This window comes from Furipterus horrens, unplaced genomic scaffold, assembly GCF_987537825.1.
Source record: "Furipterus horrens unplaced genomic scaffold, mFurHor1.1.pri manual_scaffold_2, whole genome shotgun sequence".
NCBI lineage: Eukaryota > Metazoa > Chordata > Mammalia > Chiroptera > Furipteridae > Furipterus > Furipterus horrens.
Window position 1 is genome coordinate 6,807,058 of NW_028327172.1, and position 7,380 is coordinate 6,814,437.

Below are 7,380 nucleotides of genomic sequence, written 5' to 3' on the forward strand. Positions count from 1 at the left end.
ACGCACACATGCACACACACATGCACACGTGCGCACACGCGCACACGCACACGCACGCACGTACACATGCACACACACGCACACACACACACGCACACACGCACACACTCATGCACACACACACACCCGCTCCGTTATTTTCTTAGCCATCCGCCTCGCCTGGCACCTTCTAGGCCTCAGATACTGGAGTCTGGGCGTGTGTCTTTGATTGTGCTCCAGCGGCCCTGCCCCACGGGCCGGCCTCTCTGCTCACTTCCAGTGGTCAGAGCACTCCCTGGTGTCTGTGACTCTTCACCAGGACAAAGCCGCTGACTCCAGATCCCACAGTTGTCTCCTCCCCACCTGCCGGGAATCCCTTCCGTCTCTTCACTCATTACACGATCTGGGGTGAGACTTCCTTGGACACAGAACCAAATGCCAAGAATTTATATTTTATAACATAGATTCCTTGCAGCTTTGAACTAACTCAGTCACGTATTCGTGAATCTTTTGATCTGAACGTGACTTTGAACTCACAGACCATATTAATTATTAATCAAACAAACTGGATGTTATTTGTTTAACAAACCACTGCCCCACGCCAGGGAGTGTTTAGTAGCTTCTAAACGAAGGACCCATCACGTCTCGCTTGTGGACAGGACAGAAGGATACTGCTCTGGCTTCTTTCTGGTTCAGACAGAGACCGCCAGGAGCCAATCAGGACCAGTGTTCACTCATTCACCCAATAAATAGTTTTGAGTGTATGCCAAGGGCCATGCCCTGGCTCCCCAACCTTTGCCTGAGCCCACAAGCAGGGGTCAGGGATGGCGATGAGTTCTGAGTGGGCTGGGAGGGCCCGAGGCCCCCTGGAGCGTGGGGCAGACAGTGGTCTCTCCCTGCTTCCAAGCCCTGCCTAAGGCCACGAGCTCTGGGGTGCATGCCACACACTTTGCAGGTGGCATTACAAACTTGTAGCGGTTTCTGCATTCTCGGGCAAAAACGGAAATCTCTGCTTCAAGTGGGACCACTTGGGGGAGCCTTCTTAGTCTGGTTGATACAAGACACATCCCCACGGCTGGGGGGCAGACATGAAGGGAAAGTAATCCGAATGCAAGTGCTCCAGTGATGTTAAATGCTGGTCTCCTGTTGGTGGGCTTTTTAGCGTTTATTCCTTTTCACTTTGGGGGGATGGGTGAGTAGGGGCAGTGGTGGTGTTGGCGTGTCCCAGGCAGAGAACTTGGACGTGCCATGTTCCTCAGTGGTAGGGAGGCCCGGTGCTAGCGACAGAGGAGGCAGCAGGTGCCACACACAACTCAGGTGTTCTGCTCAGGGGTAGAAAGGCCGACTTCAGGGAACACTGCATAACCTCTGCAGCGAAGCTGATGATGATGAAGGGGCTGGGTTTGCTGGCTAACAAACCAGCAGTAGGGAGTGGGAAAGCTGTCTGCCAGGGTTGCCAACTGAATCAAGAAGCATGAGCCCCACTGCTGGGGCAGCAGGCCAGGGGCTGAGGGGAGGAATGGACAGAGGGGAGCCCCCTGTGACACCAGGAGTAGAGATAAGCAAGCTCCCCAGTCCTGTGCTTGTAATAACCTTTTGTTTTTCTCCAGCCTCGTATTGAAAAGGGGGTGGTAAAGGAAGGAGCAGTGTCTGCGGTTGGCAGCACCTAGGAGGGAAGGGGTCAGGGACCACTGGGGAGGTCATGGGAAGCAAGCAGACCAGAGGGGCCCCATGTCCGTGTGTCTGGAACACTTTGGGAGGCACCTGGCTTTCCTGCAGCCATGCAGGAGGGGAGCTTGGTTCACAAAATAAGATTTTACAGGGAAGGGTGACTCCGGAGCCCATAGGACTTGGGCTTACAGGACTCATAGTCAAGTCCAAGGTGAGGTCAGGGGCCTTGGATCCACTGCATTCTGATGCTCATAGACCGTTTCGACCCCCACACTGTTCCCACGGAAACTGCTTCAGCAGGACAATAAATGCTTATACAAACTCTAAGAAGGCTCTCTGAGCCACTTGAAGTTTTGTTCTTCCATCATTTCTGTTCCCAGCACTTTTGAAACTGACCGTAGAGCTTCACAGGCACTAACAAGAAGGCAGCTCTTTGGGAACCCCATGCTGCTTCGTGGTCCCGAGGAAGTGGTTTGGGTTTGTTTGTTTGTTTATGTTTTGTTTGGCTTGATTATGGTGGGTATATATATATTTTAAAAGTCTGGTAATTCAGATTCAGTTTGCTAGGTTAAATATAAAAGGATTAATGTATATGTTTTTTGAAAGATTGCTGAAAGTTCAACTTCAAAAGTAGGGTATATCTGTGTTTATAGCAACGTGGACGGTGCTTTGTAAATGAGTAGTTTGGGGGACTTCCGGTTCCACTTCCAAAGGAGGGCTTTTTTAAGAAACCTCTGGAGGACACAGCTCCCTTGTCTTTTCATCTTGAAAGATGGCTCCCTCCCCTTTGCCTGAACCCTTGGGCCGTGATCGAGTGGCAGTGAGAGGTGCCCAGTCACAAAGACAGGGAAGCTGCGGCTTCAGTAGAACTTCCTGAACAGCGGTTCCCATACTTCCCATCAGCAGCAGAGCCCTCCCTTCAGGTGTAATGTCAGCAAGACACACGGTGCAGAAAAGGGGTGAAAATGTAGCAGCTCTGGGGGACGCGGGGCCCAGAGCTTCATGCTGCGGCTGAGGGCCATCTGGTAGACTGGACGCCCTCGAGGACACGCTCTGCCAACAGCTGGTGGGAACACACATCAGGGACGACACTATGACATTCATGAAGTGCTCACACTCTTCCAGGTGCTCTTTTAAATGCTTTGATCACCCCCATGGTTTTACGCACTCACTGTCTTCATTACAGACCCTGCGGCTCCTTAAACAGATGCCCCACCCAGCCAGCTTTATTCAGTCCTTTAAGTGGGTAAATGTCTGTAGTAGAAATGTCTCCACTTGGCAAAATAAGGAAATTGAGGTCAGGAGCGGCTTTATAGTGAACTCAGAGATAAATAGGAAAGAAGGTCCTTGAGGCACAAAGATGCATAGTGACAAGGACAGTCTGGGCAGGGCGACAGGAAGACAGTCCCTGACGAAGCTGCCTTTTGGGGGCTCACACTCATGACTACTGTTCCACAAGGCTGGGCTCCGCGGCGCCTTGTCTACTGAGAACTCACAGCCCGACTTGACACCCAGGGCTGTGGCTGAGAGATGGTATCAGGAGAAGACTAGAGAGAGTCACCTACGGCGTGATTGACCTGTCGTTCTCCAAAATATGGGAAGCAACCTGCAAGAGACTCCTCGAAGTCTCATCTCTCTAGATCCGTTGTTTTAAAACACGCAACACCTGACTATTTGGTCAGGGGCACTGGCTCCTTTTCCTTTAGATTATCAAACACACGTGTGAATGAATCAAAGTTACTATACACCCATTTTTTGGTCTGATATGCAAAAAATGTATTTTTTGGCGTGCCGCAGAACTTCAGTAATTAGTTTCTGTGTGCCGTGAGATGAGAAGGGTTGAAACTGCTGCTCTAGGCAGTCCCAGGTCTGTGTGAGGGCTCTCTTAGTTGCCGGGGCTGAAAACACAACCAAGTAGCTTAAGCAGCGTGAGAAGGTTTAAGTGACTGTCCAGTTCTGGAGTAGGAAAGGGTACGGCCGGGTTCGGGCCTTCAGGACAGCGGCTCAGAATAACGTGATGTACCAGTCAGAACCCCGAGATTATTGTGGAGAAAGTGGTGCAGGCATCGGGTGGGCAGGAACAGGGAAGGACCACCGCACACCTTGAGAGCTTAGGCCCTTGCTCTCTTTCTTCCAGCGGGACCCAGCACATTCTCTGATGCGCAAAAGCTGGCCCTCTGGCTAGACGCAGGGCTGAGATCCCTTAGAGATGCTTCCTGCGGCACGAGACACCTGGGTCACGCTTGTTAGCAGGTTCTCCCCTTAGGTTACTCCGGGAGAAATACGTGTTTGGGGGTTCACTGTTTTCGTGGTTTCGGTTCAGTTCAGCATTGTAGAGGATCTACTGTTGCAGCTCAGGCTCCTGGAACACGGACCCTGGGGTGGAGGTTTGCCGGCAGCGAGTTTACTGTGTGGGAAGTGGAGGAAGCGTGAGCGGCCGCAGGCTAAGGGGAGCTCGGAGGCAGTCACGGGGGAGGCGTTTAAGCAGAGTGGCCCTGCACCGAGGCAAGCAGGACGGTCCTTTATATAGCTCTCCCTTTGTAGTCTGTGGCCATGGGCTGCCAAGGATGAGGGGGTGACCCTCCCAGAGAGGGTCTCAGGTGGGAGCTGTCAGCCATCAACACTCCTAGCAGCTGGGGGAATTTGGTCCTCCGCCCTGAAGGGAGTGGGGAGAGCCCACCACACATGGGGGCAGAACCGAGCATGTTAGTGTCCGGGCATTCCGTGATAAAAACGCAGCCGCTGGTGGAGGGAGACACCGCAGGAGGGAAACCGCAACGTTACCCGTCCTCCACGATGCAGTCCTGTTGGCAAATAGGAAAGCGACTTCCATTCAGTCACCTGTGTACAAGTGCACTGAGACTTTCTTTAGAGCCAAGTAACTAGGCTGTGCAAACACGGAGCTCAGAAAAAAACATGCCCACCTCTTTTTAGCGGCCCCAGTCTGCCCGAGAGGGAACAGCATTGGTAAGCTCAGTCATTTCAGCGAGTCAGTGCAGTCACTTCAGAGGATCTTCTCTGGCCTTTGTCCAAGGATGCAGCCTCAGCAGCAGGGGAGGAGAGTGGAGCGTGGCCCGTCGCTCCCCTCTGTCCTGTGCTGGTCTCTGTCCCCGCTGAAAGCACTCTGGCACGCTCTGGGCCTGCGGTGGCCTCTTCCTGGCACCTTGCCGAAGACCCCTGGTTCTGTGACTTCCCAAAGGTGGGGCTCATGTCACTTTCCAACAGGGTTTCCTCCTCAGGACTCTGAAACTCCTTCAAGATATCAGGCCTTACAGGAGTGGGGGCGTTGGGGGGCGGGGAGCAGTGGAGAGCAACAGGGGGGAAATTGGGACAACTGTCATAGAACATTAAAAAAAAAATCAGGTCTTAGCGTTAGCTGTCCTCCTGGCCCGTGTGTGGCCTTGAGGGGCGCGGGTCTGTCATTGTGCCCTTCCAGGCATTTGGCCACCTCTCCCTGCTGCCACCTGCCGTTGGTGGCAGGGGAGCACCTAGACTGGAGTGTGTCAACCGTCACAGGTTCCCAGGTCCCGCCTACTCTCAGTTCCTCAACTTCAGGGGGCGAACCTAGCATATTTTTCACCTGTAATAGGCCATGTTTTAAGTCCTTCACCCTCAAGATTTCAAAATTATTTTTATTAATAATCATGAAAGGAAACAAATATTAATGGCCAGAAGAGACAGTAAAAAATTTTTTATTAGACTTTATATACATAACCACACAAATAAAACAGTTCGATAAAATAAAATAAATATTACAAAGCACAATGTTTGCTTTATAGTTTTTATTCTACCTTACCATTTGAACTTAAATCCTTTCATTACAGCCTGCTATCATACTATTTTATATAAATAAATGTCCAGTAAACAATTTTTTTTAAAAAAAAGAAAACATTAGCAAAAGTTACAATCTAGGCAACTACTAAATTGTACCATTGACATAACACTTTGTTTTCTTAATTTTTCTTTAGTTTTAAAAGTTAATCACTTAAAACTCAAATTTCAACTGAAACAATACTACCAAATTCAGTAAAGTATTTCATATATAAAATGAAATGTTCACTCACCAAACAAAAACATCCATCTCCCAGTTTGCATTCTGCTTTACTGTTTTAAATTTGAAACACAGAAGGATCTCCAAGAGGTCCCATAAAATGACATGATTGACATAAATCAAGTTCAGGTTCTTCATCTTTCCTAACCTCTGCTTTCATTATTTATTTTGAACCCACTATTTAAATGCCAAATATGTTGTACAACAGATAGCAGAGTCCCCAGTGAGCTGTCTGATTCTGAATCCTTATAAACGTATTCTTGAATCTTATAAGTGTGTGTAGCTGGGTCCACAGATGCCTGAGACCAACTGTATAACTGCGAGTTCTCCTACCCAATGCCCATGTAGAATACAATATTTATTAAATAATAAGTAACCAAAATATGCTTGTTTGAAGCCTACAGATGTATTATGAAACCTTAATCGTTGTCACATCAATTGTTTAAAACATAGCCCAACAAAATATCTTTTAGATGACGGGTAAGAGGATTTTATTACTTATTTAAAATTGCTGGTGGGTAGTGATTAACAAAAGGGAGACTTTTAAGTGTATTCCTGTTTTCTGTTCTCTACATAAATGCATCTCCCTCGGTTTCCCACTGGGTGGGAGAGCTTGCTCTCCACACTTTGGATGAGGGGCACACACCGGACCAGAGTTCTTCATCAGCTCCTACCTTCTTGTTTCTGATATTCCTTCCCCAGCTCAGATCTTTAGCTAGTCTTGGGGTTGCGGGGATGGCATGGGGGACAGGACTAGCTAATTAGGATGTCTTCCTACGTCTTTTTTACACTTGGACAAAGAGTTTTGAACCCAAAGTAAAAAATTTGCCTGCTTCACCTTGACAATTTTCCTCCCAACACTCATGTCTGGTTTCAGGATTCACTTTTAACTACTTGACCCGAAGAGACAGTCCTTAGGTAGGATGATCATAAAAACAAGACTGAGACACTTTTGGTAGTGAAAGGGGACACTGAATAGTTATGCCAATAGAACAGGTGTAGGCTGGGTCTATCCTGGGCAAACCAAGGAAGAAATTAAAGGAAGAGGGGGTGTGTGTGTGTGTGTGTGTGTATTTGGGGCCAGAGAAAACATAAAACAGTTATTAGTTTAAAATATTATATTGTTCTGCATAAAAATGTAACATATCACACTGCTAAATACCCCTGGCCTTTTAGATACATTTTAATTAATTAATTAATTGATTAATTAATTAATTAATTTTTTTTTTCGGCTCCCCATAGCCTCTGTTAGATACATTTTTTAAAAATGATTTTAGTTATTTATTTTTAGAGAGAGGAGAAGGGAGGGAGAAAGAGGGAGAAAAGCATCGATCCAACCCACTGAGCCACACCAATTAGGGTCTTCTATACATTTTTAATAATAAATGAGTAGCATTCAAATCACCTGTCGCGAAATGTCTGGCATTTGCTTTACTCTTCAAAATATTTTTAATCCCAAGATTTTGTAGCCAAGTTTTCTACTGAAAATTATGGTTTATTTTTTCCAATTAACTTTCTATTAAAATAGAATATGTTTGGGTTTAGGGCAGGAGGTCACATTATTAGTCATTTATTTTAAAGTATTTATTATGCTATTTGTTGTATAATCCTTTATTTTGCCCGGTGATTTCTGATACCCAAAGGACATATTGATAGTTACATCTCCTATGGTCTGTTAC